Source organism: Geotrypetes seraphini, chromosome 5 (assembly GCF_902459505.1).
Source record: "Geotrypetes seraphini chromosome 5, aGeoSer1.1, whole genome shotgun sequence".
In the NCBI taxonomy this organism is placed as follows: domain Eukaryota; kingdom Metazoa; phylum Chordata; class Amphibia; order Gymnophiona; family Dermophiidae; genus Geotrypetes; species Geotrypetes seraphini.
In genome coordinates, this window is record NC_047088.1 from 38,534,609 (window position 1) to 38,550,573 (window position 15,965).

The following is a 15,965-nucleotide window of genomic DNA, read 5'->3' on the forward strand; positions in this document are numbered from 1 at the left end:
AAATATGACAATTTCACTACTTTTATTCTGACACATTTTGATGGTTTTAATTATATGCACTTTCAATGTTTGTTTGTTTTTTTTATTATTTTTTTTTTTTTAGAGTTCAAATTTTTTTATTAAGTTTCCAAAAACACAATACAAAGGAAAACAAACAGAAATATAATTACAAAGTACATGGTCCAGGTACACAGGACATATGACGTTGAAATCGTGAGTCAAGTAAGTAAGTAAGTTATATAGAAATTTGGAGGAGCCCAAAGCATTAGCGCATGGTCATTAATACAATTATCCTGTTTGCAACTCCCCTCCCTTTCTTAATGCCAGCCCTTTATAGGACAAAAACTAGTGCACAGTTGTTTCATCTCCTCTGCTTTATAAAATCATCTGTTTTTCATTCCAAGTTCAATTCCCCCCCATATAAATGTGTCATCTCTAGGGCAAATAGCATAAAAAAAGAAGAAGAAACTGAATAACAGTTGCTGTACAAGCAGGATTTCACGAAGTATTTCAGAAAAAAAACAAAATGAAAAATGCTTAGCAGTCTCTAATGAAGTACAATTGAATGCAATTTTCCACGGAAAATTCAAGGACGAAGGGTCGTGGTATGAAGCTGCAGGAAGAAAGGTTCAGAGGAAATATCTGAAAACATTTCCAAAGCTAGATGTATGGAATAGCTATCCAGCTAAGGTGATATAAACCTGAATTTGGGACAGATCCAAAGGGCAGTGGTAAGAAATGGAATGTGAAGTGTGTGTGTGTGTGTGGAGGGGGGGGGGGGAGGGGGGTTAAAAGAAATGGAAGGCTGGACAGGAAAGCTTACTGTGGGTTTAGGTAAGGGACTTTTAGCCAGGTGCCTATGAGAGGAAAAGGAGAGGAGCCAGGAAGATCTGAATGAGAGCATGAATAAACTCTCTGAGAAAGTATCATGTATGCAGAGAACTAAGGTGTGTTAGGTGTTAATGCATACCTAAAGCAGCTAGAACTGACTCAGGCATCCTGCATTAACTCCAAAATGTGCATGTGCTAATCAAATTCAAACTTGTTAAAAGAGGTGTGCCATGGGTGGAGAGTGAACGTGTTAACCACATTACCAGGTGCTAACTGGTTAGGGAACGGGCGTGAGTCCTTACCACCTACAAAGGGCTAGATTCACTAAGGGCACGGATCAGATCCGATCTGTGTACGGTGGGGGCTGATTCACGAATCGCCCTCGTGCAAATGAGGGCGATCGGCATCACGCCCTCAACCGCCTGCCCGGATCGCTCTATAGCGATCCAAATGCATGCACGGACCATGCGCTGGCCCTCTAAGACTGTCAAGAGAATTTTTTTAAAAACTGTTTTTAACTTTTTTTGCAAGCCCGTGGTTTTAACCCGCTTTAAGCGTGCGGGTTAAAACCATGGGCTTGCACTGCGAAGAAGGGTGGGAGAGTCGGGCTGCAGGAATTTGGGGTATGCTGGAGAGTCGGGGCTGCAGGAGATCGGGGCTGAAAGCAGGAGTTCTGGGCAGAGAGCAGAAAAACAGGGCAGCAGAAGGCAGGGCAGTCGGAAAGGACCTGAGCAACTGGTTTCCAGCAGTCGCTTGTTTGTGATCGGCCAGCCCAGTCAGTGTTGCAGGGTTTTTGTTTGCGATTCGCTGAATGCCATCATTTGAATGCCGTCCCCCCTCATTTGCATGCGCGGACCGGAGGATGATCGGGACACAGGTTAGTGAATCGGGTCGGAGGGTAATCGGGTCGCAAAGGGGTCGCAAATCGATCGGTACACAATCGGTTTGCTTAGTGAATCTAGCCCAAAATGGGTGGTGGTAAGCGCTCAGCTAGAAATGTTTCAAAATGGCTGCACATTAATGGCAGTCCAAAAAAAAAAAAAGGCAAACGACTCCACGGTAAATACACGGCAAAGAAGAAGTGGGGAAGGAAGTGGGAAATTGTGCACAATATATTTAATATCTTTTGCATCCTTTGTATTTAATAAACTCTGCTTTATCTCAGGTTGATGTGCACAGTTGCTTCCCCACTTCTTCTTTGCTGTACATGAATGGCAACATTAGGGCACAGCCATTAGTAGAAAAAGTAAATTGGCAAACGTGGAACTCTCTTCCCATTCATTAAGGAGAAGAACGTTTTCTTGATAGATTTAAGAGTGAGCTAAAATGCTTTCCTTTTAAGGATGCTCTTGACCTTTAACCTTTCAGGTTAGGATAATGTCTTCAACTTTGGTTTCCTTTTGCAAAGATAAAGTTCCAGACTTCTTTTCTATTTACTCTTCCAATTACCTTATTTACTTTCCAATCATTATTCTCTCCTCTTCTCTTCCGTTCCGCCAAACCTTTCCTTGTCTTTCCCTTATTTGTCTTCTTTCCTATCTTATATTGTATTTCTCAACCCTCCCCCCCCTCCCATCTGCACTATAAGTCCTGTACGTCAAGTCCATGTCTTATTAAATGTACTCCCTGAATGTTGTAAAACTTTGTAGTTATGTTCATCGCTTAGAAGTATGATTAAGTGATCAATCACATTTTAAATAAAACTTGAAACGTGTATGTTAAAAATGGCCTTAGCACCCGGAAAAAGACTAAATGAGGGCATGCTAAAGCCACCTTTTACTATAGCTTAATAAAAGGATCCCATAGATATTCCCCCAAAATGTACAGATCAGAGGCATATGGGCATGAGCACTACCCCTGTACTGTAATGAATAAGAGTTATTGAACATACTCCAACTGCATTGATCAGGAGGGCAGGGTGCTGAGTGAAACCGGCAGCTACCTACCACCTGCTCTTCGTCCTCCAACGTGAAGCTCTGGTCTGTCTCTGCAACAATCTGTTGGCAGCAAGTTGCAAAGCCTAGACTTTGCATCATTCAAGCAACTTTAGCATCCTGGGATCCGACTTTAGCATTCTTTACAAAACAAAAAAAAAAAGTGGCAATTGCAAGGTATTCCATTTGGAATATTTTTGTGTAGGGGAACAGGACAATTCAGCCCGGCCCTATCAGAGCGGTCCTTTCAGCACGGGACAGTTCATCATGGTCCTTTCAGCACTTAATATTGATATTAAGACATCCTCTTAAAGTCAACGTTTTGCCCCCGGAAGTCTTCCCTCTGGACAACTTTCTGTTCCAATATACTGTAAAGGGAAACCTGATGATGTGCCTGATTGATTTGTAATGATGCCCCTCCCCCTTCAAATGTTGAAGACACCAGATGATACAGAGGCAGGAGAAGACAACCACAGGTGGGTGAAGGGAAAAGAGAGAAGCACCAATGGGCATGGGAGGTCCTTCCCCCCTCTCTTTCAAACCTCGCATATTCAGAAAGGTAAGTGCTTGCCATTACAACAGCTGCAATGAAACCGCTGTGGTTAAATGGCCCTGCTGAACCGGGCTGACTGAAACTCCGTACTACAGTCCAGTATCATCTCTTGGATCGCTAAACGGTCACAATATGTCGTTGCAAAGCTGGTAACAGATAGCAGACAGAGAACACTTTGGGGTAGATTGAAGAAAGAGAACCACAATTTAGATGCTGGGATGATGTGTGCTAAGCATAAATTTAATAACAATAGTTCGGCACAGATCTGCCATTGCAGAATGCTAGACTATACACCCCTTTCCCACTCAGAGCCAACAAACCACTAAAACCTGTCTCATCCTCCTCTATAATATTACCAAAAATCCGACCTCTCCTCTCCGAGCACACTACCAAAACCCTTATCCATGCTCTCATCACCTCACGCTTAGACTACTGCAACATACTTCTCTCAGGCCTCCTGCACACCCATCTCTCACCTCTTCAATCTGTTCAAAATGCTGCTGCACGACTCAAGTCACTTCATTGGCTCCCCATCCTTTTCCAAATACAGATCAATCTCCTCTTACTGACTTACAAGTGCATTCACTCTGTAGCGCCTCAATAGCTCTCCTCATTTATCTCCCCTATGCTCCCCCCTTCCCCCCCCCCCCCCGTTCATCAGGTAAGGCCCTCTTATCTATACCCTTTTCCTCCTCCGCCAACTCCAAATCCCATCCCTTCTTTCTGGCAGTTCCGTAAGTCTGGAACAGGCTGCCAGCATCAACATGTCATGATCCGCCTATAGCAGTTTTCAAGTCAAAACTAAAAGCCCACCTTTTTGAAGCTGTTTTCAGCTCTTAACTCCCACTCACTGTCAGATACCTATGCCAGAAACTTCCCAACCCTGAGATGTCCTGTCTGTCTGTCCAAATTAGATATAAGCTCTTCTGAGCAGGGACCATCTATTGAATGTTAAATGTACAGCGCTGCATGTGCCTTTTATAGAAATGATAAATAGTAATAGTAGTAAGAACATAAGAGTTGGGGCAGACCGCAGGTTTATCAAGCCCAGTATCCTGTTTCCAATAATGGCCAACCAGGTTCCAAATTCCTGGCAGAAACCCAAAGACTAACAGCATTCTAGAGCTGCAATTGTGATGTCATAATGCCTCATTCCACCAATGCCTAAGAACTAACCTCATCAGCGATGTCACAATGCCTTGATTGTCCTATACTTGGCTCACATAAGAACAAAAGACATACTGGGACAGACTGAAGATCCATCAAACCCAATGTCCTCTTTCCAACAGTGGCCAACCCAGATCTCAAGTACCTAACTAGATCCCAAGTAGTAAAATAGTAGTAGTACTAGTAAGTTTGCAGTTTTATGTTTAACTTTAGGCATGAGCACTTACAACATGTCTAAGGCTGGTGTAAATACTTATGCCTAACTGTTGGTGGTTAGGCACATTAATTCCTAGCATTCTGTAACTTGGGGCTAGATTCACTAAAGTCCACAAATTGATCCTATTCGTGCCCTATCCGTTTCCGAGTCATTCTGGCCAATCGATTCAGTAAAGCTTGTCCATGCAAATCATCAAATCGTAAACACGCCCCCATTCGTGCACACGTCTCGCTGTAACATCGATTGACGCGCGCGCACACTGTATCCTTGTTGGTTTTGAAGCACATAACGCATGCGCTAGCTCTTTAGGACTTCACTGCGTAGAAATGGGGCGGGCGGACTCCGAAAGCGTCTACCGCAAAGCATTTTGTCATACAAAAATGCAATATAAGAACTGTAGTTTTTACCAACCTCTCTTTTTTTTCTCTTAAGTGCTGTTGCAAGCTGTATAAGCAGTGACCGTAGCTTTTTTAAAAATTTGTTGGAGAGGTTTAAGGAGAAATAGCATCGGAGGTTTGTGAGCGAGCTGTGGAATTCTTCCAGTTCGTGTTCCAAAAGAAGCAGATAGCGTAGCCGACTAGCGCCATCCATTTCTCTCTGGAAAAGAACTAAGTTGCTAGAAGGCACAACAGTTAACAGCAGTTCAATGCGCTGGGATCACGCGCTGTTATATATAGCCTACGAATCCCAGGAGGCTGTGCGGCTCTTTCTGCCGTGAAGCACGAAGTAACCAAAGGCAACCCCGTGATGTCAGATGCACGCGACAATCTAGCTGGAAGAAAGCGGGGGAGGGATAGCTGCCCCTTAAAAGTTATTTTTGATTTTTTTTTTTTTTTAATTTGGCATTGATATATGAAATGTACAATGCACAAGGAGAGCATGGGGTTAATCTGCGATTTTCTCGCCATGCGCATTACAAATCTGAGATTCACTCCTGTGCTCGCTATGCACATTCCAAAAAAATAATGCTTATGTACATGAAAGTTTATATATATTTAAAGTTTAGATATAGTTTGGATTTTCTGCGGGGAAGATAAATATTTTTTTAATGGGGTTCTTAACATGCACGTGGCAGTTGCTAGGCAGGAATAGTCGGCGAGGATGTAAAGCGACTGATCCTCAGCAGTCAAAACTTTTTGGATCAGAAAGGCCAGACAGTTTGGGTGAAATGGTTTCATGAGTTGATGCCTTAAGAAATGTACATGCCTTTTTACGCATTTGCATGCGCAGATTGGGCCGGGTGCGGATGGGGTCTGGAGGAAGGTTAGTGAATCGAGCCGTAGTCGGAAAGTGAGCGCAATCCGATCGGTACACGATCGGTTTGCTTAGTGAATCTAGCCCTTGTACCTTTAACTTCCACCCATAACCCTCCCTTATCTACAACTCCCCAAGGAGTTGTGCACAATAGAATATGTGGGCACAGCTTTTAGAATAGTGACTAAGCATGTGCAAATCTAATTGATTCCAATTAGCACTGATTAACATGTATTAAAGCCAATAATTGGTTGTTGCAAATCTAATTGATTCCAATTAGCACTGATTAACATGTATTAAAGCCAATAATTGGTTGTTAACTCTAATTAACAGTCAATTATTAGATTAAACTGGGTGTGCAATTGACCTTATTTTTCTCCTCCTTCACAAAACGGTGCTAAAGTTTTTAGTGCCAGCTGCCGCAGTAACAGCTCCGATGCTCATAGAATTCCTATGAGCGTCCAAGCTGTTACCGCCGCGGCCAGCACTTAGGGCTAGATTCACTAATCCCACGGATCCAATCCTTGGGCGATCCGAGGCCGGGCGACTGATTCAGAATGCGCCTGCACGCCCCCAATCGACTGTATGGATCGCTGAAGAGTGATCCCAGTGCATGCGCAGACCATCTACTTTGCCTGTAGATGGTCCGCGCATGCGTTTCCAGTCTGTGCTTATTTTTTAAACTTTTTTACTCACCAGCCTGTGGTTTTAACCTGTATTAATCCATGATTATGATGTGCTTTAACTCTTTGAAAGTTTTAATAAAAGTATCTGATTGTCTCCATCGCCCCTGTTGTACCACCAGGGTTGTTTTGAGGTTTTTTTTAGTTTCAGTTTTTTTATTAATCAACTTTAAAAAATACATAAAATATTCAAACAAGTGAACAAAGAAGAAGAGTAAAATACTCATGTTATCCAAGCAACATAGTAAAATATAATATAATGGCTCCAAGTAACAAAAACAATTTATGTTAACTGTAAGGAAGTATTTAAATATGTTCTCAAAGCATTCCATTTTATCAAAGATTTAAAATTAAGCTTTGACTTCTTAACTAACCCCCTCCTTCACAAAGCCACACTAGTGTGGCACCAGCCACCACGATAACAGCTCCGGTGCTCAAATAATTCTTATGAGCGTCTGAGCTGTTACCACTGCGGCCGCTGCTAAAAATGCTAATGCGGCTTTGTAAAGGAGGGGTTAAGGTTTTATTCATATCTATATGTGATACAAACCATATTCCATCATATATTATAATTAACTAACCACCTTTCACTAAGCTGCAGTAAAGGTTTCTACCATGGACCGGAGCACTAAATGCTCTGACACTGCTCCAACGCTTATAGAATTCTTATGAGTGTTGGAGCAGCTTTGGAGTATTTAGCACCCTGGGCTGTGGTAGAAACCTCTACTGTGGCTTAGTAAAAGATGGGGTATGTTTCCAACTTAGTAAAGCTGACTCTACTTATAGATCTATTGCTGTCTTTAGCTTTAAAAATTATATTAATGTCTTGGAAAAATCTAAATTTAGGCCCTCTTTTACTAAGCTGCAATAGAGATTTCTACTGTGGCCCGGGGCACTAAATGTTCCGATGCTGCTTCGATGGACTGAGCTAATGAAGCAGATCTAGACGTTTTAAAGGTCATTTTACTTAAAGTCTCCCATTCACTATCAGAAATGTTTAGTTGCAAGACAGATTCTCAACATTTATGCATATCGATACAAGTAGAAGGAAGTTGAAAGGGGACAGATTCAAAACGAATGCTAGGAAGTTTTTCTTTACCCAACGTGTGGTGGACACCTGGAATGCGCTTACAGAGGACGTAATAGGGCAGAGAACGGTAATGGGGTTTAAGAAAGGATTGGACAATTTCCTGCTGGAAAAGGGGATAGAGGGGTATAGATAGAGGATTACTGCACAGGTCCTGGACCTATTGGGCCGCCGCATGAGCAGACTGCTGGGCACAATGGACCTCAAGTCTGACCCAGTGGAGGCATTGTTTATGTTCTTATGATTAATAAGATTATAGAAATTGGATGCACAATCCAGGGAAGGGCCTAAGGCTCTGATTGGCCTAGACACCTAAGGCCCTACCCCTAGGAGGGGCCTTAAGCAACCTGGGCCAATCACAGCCTTAGCCCCCTCTCAGTGCATCCCAGGATGTACTGGTAAGGGGAAGGCCCACCATTTTGTAAGAGGCGGGCTGCCAGCTGGAGCAGGGTAGGTGTCCCTTCAGCCAAACTTCCTGAATAAGGTAGGGAAGGGGGGGGGGGTCATCAAGGGCATGAGGGGAGTTATTGGGGGGGTTGGGCAACAGAAGAAAGGAGTGGGCAACCCTCCCGCTGTGGGGGAGGGGTAGAGTCAGGAAACTGTGCAAGCACGGTGGGAGAGAGTGGGCATCTCTACCGTTGCCTGGGGTGGGTGTCCAGGAGTTGTGTGAGTGCAGAAGGAGAGAGTGGGCATCTCTCCAGCTATTCTTCAATTTTGTTTTTTGTTTTTAATTTGAGGGGGGGAGGGGAGGTCTGAGCTGTCAAACCTTACTTTCCTGTCATTGCCTGAGCCAATCAGCGCTCAGGTACTGATCATAAAGTAAGGCTGCGACAGCTCAGACCTGTCAGCAAATTTTGGCTGCAAATGTGGCACAACGAGGTTAGGAAATCACTTGACGATTACAGAGAATCACTCGGAGTGCTCATATTAATATTAATGACCTCGTTGTACTACATTTGCATGGCAGTAATGGAGACTCCTAGAAAACTCAGAAAACACCACGGTAAGTCATTTTGATAATCTGCCGCTAAAATACATGCACGCTAAACCGGCTGGAACTGGTTTAGCGAGCACGTTAAAGGCACATTTTAGTTTTGAGAATCTTCCCCTTAATCCCCCCCATTGCCCCAGGTACATTAGAGAGATTGTGAGCCCGCCGGGACAGGCAGGGAACTATGCTTAAGTACCTGGATGAATTCATGTAAACCATTCTGAATGAATGAATGAATGAATAAGTAGGCTATGCAGTCTTGCAAGGCAGCCAGCAGAAAATGGGAAGTGGAATGCTGGGAATTGTGAAGGGCAAGTCATTCAAAAGTATCTTGAAATAAAAATGTTTAGAGTTATGATTAAGGCCACCTCCTCCCCCCAAAAAAAACCCCTACTCTACTGCATATACTGTAGGTGCCACCTGCAGCCATAAGGGTTATTGTGGTTGTAGACAGGTGAGTATAGTGGGTTTGGGGATCACCATAACCTCTAAGGGAGTTCTAGTGAGATGTTTATCTGGCACTCTTTATGTGAAGTTCATAGCAGTGCCCTCTAAGGTGCCCCACTGCTCTGTTGCCATGTCTGGGTGGCCAGTCCTTTACAGGATTGGCCCCTCCCACATCCAAAATGGTCTTGTTCTGGGTGCTTGAGACATGGATGAAATTTTGGTTGAAAATGTAGTATAAAGATAGACGTCCTGGTGGTCTGGGAGTCCCAATGGTCTGCCTGTCCAGATAGAAGATTTTCAAAATTAAAAAAAAAATTTCTAGACGTATGGTTCTTTTCCTTTTTTTGAATCCCCAAGGAGTCTTTTTTTTGGAGGGGGGGGGAAGGCAGGAAAGGGACACTATATCCTCCAAGCACAGTACAAGTTCCAAGGGGGATCAGATGGAGTCAGAGCCAGTTAATAAGGTTGTGGTAAAGCAATGTGGTTAGCTGCAATGTCAATGGCCCACATGACCCTGCCCCGTTTTGCCCCAGTCTTGCACAGTTCCACCTCCCACCCCATTCTGCCCCAAGCCCCGCCCCCACAGTCTCTTTTCTTCTTCCGGATGAGCTTGAGCCACGTCTGGAGGGCCCGGAGCACGTGCAGATGTGTGTGACAGAATCTGCACATGCTCAGAGGCTCTCCAGATACGGCTGGAGCTTGTCGGGGGCTTTCCAAATGTCAGGTTTTGGAAAGAGTCTGTCTGGGAGCCCGGACAGTTCTCTAAAAGAGGACATGTCTGGGTTTCCCTGGATGTCTGGTATCCCTACAATTACAGTGTGTGTTTTTTCCCCCGATGTGGTCCACCGGCGAAACAAATTAGACATGATAGAGATTTACAAGATCATGAAGGGCATAGAGAAGGTGGAAAGGGACAGATTCTTCAGCCTATTGGGAACTACAAGAACAAGGGGGGACTCGGAGAAATTGAAAGGGGACAGGTTTAGAACCAACGCTAGGAAATTCTTCTTCACTCAGAGGGTAGTGGACACCTGGAATGCGCTTCCGGAGTCTGTGATAGGACAGAGTACATTAAGGGGATTCAAAGAGGGATTGGACAAGTTCCTGAAGGATACGGGGATGGAGGGATATAGATAAAGGTAGAGATAGGTTCATAAAAGGGTATAGATAAAACAATAATGGGGATTGAAAGGTTTTAGTCAAAGGATCACTCACATGTCATGGACCTGATGGGCCGCCGCAGGAGTGGATTGCTGGGCGCGATGGACCCCTGGTCTGACCCAGCGGAGGCAACTTCTTATGTTCTTATGTTACCTCTTTTTAATGCCTAATGCATGACGCTATTGAAATTATCGTAAATGAATACCACTCAGTAGAACCTTTGTTGGTCTTGTAAGCTGGCAATTGGAACCCTAGAACATATGTTATTCACATGTTCTTATGTTAATGCATACGGGGGGGGGGAATATGGTCAAGTATTTCTATGTTTCTATTTCAGAACCCCTAACATTTAAAATAATAATTTTAGCTCTTCTTGATATGGTTACTAAGCTAGATACTTATAAAGCACAGTTATTGAACGGGCTACTTGGCTTGATGGACCCAGTAAGGCTATTCTTATGTTCTAAACCTGCTAATAATAGCTATCAAGGGCTCCTTTTAATAAGGAGCGCTACGTGTTTTAGCATGCGCTAAACGCTAATGCGCCCATTATAAGTCTATGGACGCACTAAAGTGCGTAGCACACCTTAGTAAAAGAGGGTGCAAGTCTATATTTTTAAACTGGAAAGATTTTTCAAAACTGAAAAAAAAAAAAAAGATTTTTCAAAACTGGATTATAATAATTGGTGGAATATGCTATGCTTACATTCTAAGTATGAGAAAATGTTTGCTTTTAAGAGTGGTAACAGTGAATTTAATAAACTATGGAAGATAGTAACAGCCCAAGACTAATTGTATTATTTATTATTTTTTTAGTATAACTTAAGATATTTGTTTGTTTTATGGCTTGTAAAATAGTTTTAATAAACTATTTTTGGAAAAAAAATTAGACACCTCTGAAATACATGGCTCCTTTTACAAAGCTATGCTAGCGGTTTTAGTACGCGCGTGCTAAATTGTCACATGTGCTAGACGCTAACACCAACATTGAGCTGGCATTAGTTCTAGCCGGGTCGTGCGGGTTTAGCGCGTGCTAAAATTCTGTGTGCGCTAAAAACATTATCGCAGCTTTGTAAAAGGAGCCCACAGTCTACAGTAAGGCGACAGGAAGGGAAATCGGTTTTGTGGTCACTTTATTATGTATCATATTTCTAAAATTATATTCTGTATATGCTGAGAACCTTACCCTCCCCTCAACCAAAAAAAAAAAAAAAAATCAATAAAAAGAAGCCCATTGCATTCTGTGACATTCACACCTGTAGATATGCTATTTAACCTTTTGGGACTTTCACACATATTGTAGGCTTACTATCAACAATATTCTGAGTCATTCACACAGTCAGGCAAGCTATTCACACATTCAGGCAGATGGTAGTAAAAAAACCCAGCCCGATATTCACAGGATTTATGCTCCCAAGTTAAAGTCCATGCTCAAAGCGTGGGCTCTAAAACCCCATAGTGCAATAACAATGCAAAATAATAATAATAAATAAATAAATAATACAAGGCTAATGCTTAAAGCAAATGACATTCAAATTTTACAGTATGCGTGGATAATTTATGCAGCTAAACTGAAAGCAAGGGGAGGAACATGCGTGGTGACAATAAAGAAGATAAGTGGCCAGCCTGGAAGATGGGTTAGGATGATTTTAGGTTATCACATTATATTAAGGAAGTTGTTAATAAAGCTGCGGCCAAATTATTTGTCCATTAAATTGTGTCAGTCTGAATTTTGTTTAAGTGGTAGATATGATATAAGAAAATGAAGTGGTGCGAGTATCATATGGTAGGACGCCTACAAATTAAATAGTGGGCTAATAACAATTGCTGAGCCATGAACTTAAGAGTTAAAGAAATAATGAGGAAGTAGGGTAGGGGAGTGGGGGAGTGGGTAAAGAGTGAGAGGTGAGTGCAAAAGGATGGTGGGGTTAGTCTATGAGTTACGTTTAGGGATTGGTGGAGTGGAAGCTGGTTACTGGGGACGGAAGTGCGGGGATTGGTGGGTTTTAGATTGGTTGGTCATTATACAGGAAGTGGGAACTGAAGGAAAGGGAGTTGTTGTTGTGGGAAAGTTTTGTGGGGGGAAAGGATTAAAGCAGGGGTGTCCAATGTCGGTCCTCGAGGGCCGCAGTCCAGTCGGGTTTTCAAGATTTCCCCAATGAATATTCATGAGATCTATTTGCATGCACTGCTTTCATTGTATGCTAATAGATCTCATGCATATTCATTGGGGAAATCCTGAAAACCCGACTGGATTGCGGCCCTCGAGGACCGACATTGGACACCCCTGGATTAAAGCCACAGCCTCAGCACCCTGAGGTTGTGGGTTCAAACCCAGCACTGCTCCTTGTGACTCTGGGCAAGTCAGTCAATCCTCCCATTGCCCCAGGTACATTAGGTAGATTGACCTAGATCAATGGTAGGCAATTCCATTCCTCAAGAGCCGGAGCCAGGTCAGGTTTTCAGGATATCCACAATAAATATGCATGAGATAGATTTGCATCTCAAGGAGGCAGTGCATGCAAATCCATCTCATACATATTCATTGTGGATATCCTGAAAACCTGACCTGGCTCCGGCTCTCGAGGACCGGAATTGCCTACCCCTGGCCTAGATTCACTAAACTTACTGATCTGTTGGGCGATTCTTGGCCAAGTTCTGCCGAGTGACCAATTCTCTACAGATTTTACATGCAAATGATCTGACCGAACGCGCGCTGTAAGAGCGATTGAAACGCATGCGCAGAGTATCCTTGTTGGTTATTGATGCAATTTACGCATGCGTTTGCTCTTTGCCCTTCACTACGTAGTTAGTGGGCAGGGTTTATTCCCGCACGTCATTGGCGGGCGTGGAATGCACCGCCTGCAAAGCACAAGCGAGTTCAAAAGAAAGGGGGAGAGGTGGCCGCAGTTTATTTTTGCTGGCCCTATGAGTTGGATATTTTTAGAAAGGAATGATTTGCGACCAAAGCAGTGAAGCCAGATTATCGAACAGAACACGCTTTAAGCCCATGGGTTAAAAACATGAGCTTGCAATACGCTTTTTACAGAATATATAAATAATGAATTCTTACGCATATATAATGTTCATTTACTGTTTTACTTTTAATTTTGATGGTTGTTTTATATGAGCTTGTAACCTCGATACTGATATTTCAGGGCAGAACAGGGCAGGAGAGTCGGCAAGGATAGTAAGCAACTGGTCCTCAGCCATCGCTTCTTTTCAGATAGGCAAACCCAATCGGTGGTTCTTCTTCTGCTTGGTGAATCGATGGCTTCCTACTTCTGCATGCCATTTCCCCTCATTTGCATGGGTGGATCGGAGATTGATCGGGAAGCTGTTTAGTGAATCGGGTCAGGGTCAGGGATCGATCGCAAAACCAGTAAAACTGGTTTTGCGATTGTCTGGACAGGATCGGTAAGTTTAGTGAATCTAGCCCATTGTGACAGACAGGGAAAAATGCTTGAGTACCTGAATAAATTCATGTAAATTAGGGGTAGGGAACTCCAGTCCTCGAGAGCCGTATTCCAGTCGGGTTTTCAGGATTTCCCCAGTGAATATGCATGAGATCTATTTGCATGCACTGCTTTCAATGCATATTCATTGGGGAAATCCTGAAAACCCGACTGGAATATGGCTCTCGAGGACCGGAGTTCCCTACCCCTGATGTAAACCATTCTGAGCTCCCCTGGGAGAATGGTATAGAAAACTGAATGAATAAATAAGGGTGGCTGGTATGGTGTGGGGAGGTGGGTAGCTTGGGGGGGGGGGGGGTTTGAGGAAAGGTTAGGGGAGTTTGGAACTTTCCCACCCTGCCCGTCTTTCTTGGTTGTTATTATCATTATATTCAGTGCCTATGAAAATATGCATTAATTTAAACACCACAGCTGGTAGTTAAATTAAGATGTGGTCCACCACCACTGAAAATCCAGCCTAAGTTTAATATAATATTTTAACATGCATTAGAACTTTCTTTTTTTTAAAATTTAAACTTTTTATTAAATTTGTAATTAAACATACATGTATGCAATATTATAAAAATATAAAAGTGTCAAGATAAGTGTGGAATCACTTGTAAGTTTCATGGCTCCGCATAATTCTCTTTTTGGTTGGGCTGAGAACTTTTCAGTGACCCCTCGTATACTCACTCAGAGCAAGATTTTCAAAACTTTAACGCCGTCACTAAACTGTTTTCTGGTGGTTTAGCCTGCATGCATTTTAGCAGCAGATTATCAAAACGGATTATCTCTGTCTTTAGCGAGGTTTCTAGCAGTCTCCGACAATGGCATGCAAAGCATTGAAATGAGCCCTCCGGTGGATTCTTAAAAATCGATAAGGCATTTTTTGAAGAGCAACGTCGGCTTTTAGCGACATAAAGCAGCAACTGGTCCGGGGGTGACGTTACAGTGGCAGTACTTGTGTTTTGACTGTGGCTAATGGAAAAAAACTGTATCTATATATTTTTAGTGGAGGGTAGTAAAATCACACTTCTTTTGAGTTTTTGGGAGAGAGAGGCATGTTTCATGCGCGCTTGTTAAAAGCCAACTTTTCTTCTTGAGCGCATGTATGGTACCCTTGTCCTCTGTGTTTCTGACTGTGGGTCTTGATTAAGTTTTACATTAAAAACAAATTACAAGATTTATCTGAATTATAATAGATGTTTTGGAGAGAAAGGCATGTTTTATGCTTAATTGAAAAAAGTTGACGTTGCTTCTCCCCTCTTCTCCCTTCCATTCATCCAATAGTGCAACAGGAGAGTGTGTTTTGGTTTTTTGGTTTTTTTACAGCGTTTTTCTGTGCATGTGCCCATATTTGAGGATACATTAAAGCTTTCAGCTCAGTGTGTGTCGGAGGCTATGAAAGCAAATAGAAGGTTAGGAATTATCAGGAAAGGAATGAAAAACAAAGATGAAAATGTTATCATGCCTTTGTATTATGTGCAGTTCTGGTTGCCGCATCTTAAAAAAGATATAGCGGAATTAGAAAAGATACAGAGAAGGGTGACAAAAATGATAAAAGGGATGGGATGACTTCCCATTCCTTTTCAGCCTGGAGAAGAGACAGCTCAGGGGAGATACATTATGATAGAGGTCTATAAAATACTGAGTGGAATGGAATGAGTAGATGTGAATCGCTTTATTCTTTTAAAAAAATACTAGGAGTAGGAGGCATGCATTGAAGCTACTAAGTAGTAGATTTAAAACAAACCAGAGAAAATATTTCTTCACTCAGTGGGTAATTACACGCTGGAATTTGTTGCCGGAGAATGTAGTGAAAGTGGTTAGCTTAGCGGGGTTTAAAAAACGATTTGGATCATTTTTTTTTAAAGTTCATAAGCCATTATTAAGATGGAGTTGGGAAAATGCACTGCTTATTCCTAGGATAAGCAGCTTAAAATCTGTTTTATTCTTTGGGATCTTTGTGGTAATTGTGATCTGATTTGGCCACTGTTGGAAGCAAGATACTGGTCTTGATGGACCTACAGTCGACCCAGTATGGCAACTCTTAATTCTTATGTTCTAATCGAGATAGCGGCCAAAACTGAATCTGTAACCAAATTTCATTGTTGATTTCAGTCAAAACTGAAACCATCCTCCACTAATTTGTGCTATGACCTGCAGCCCCTAATCAGAGCTATGG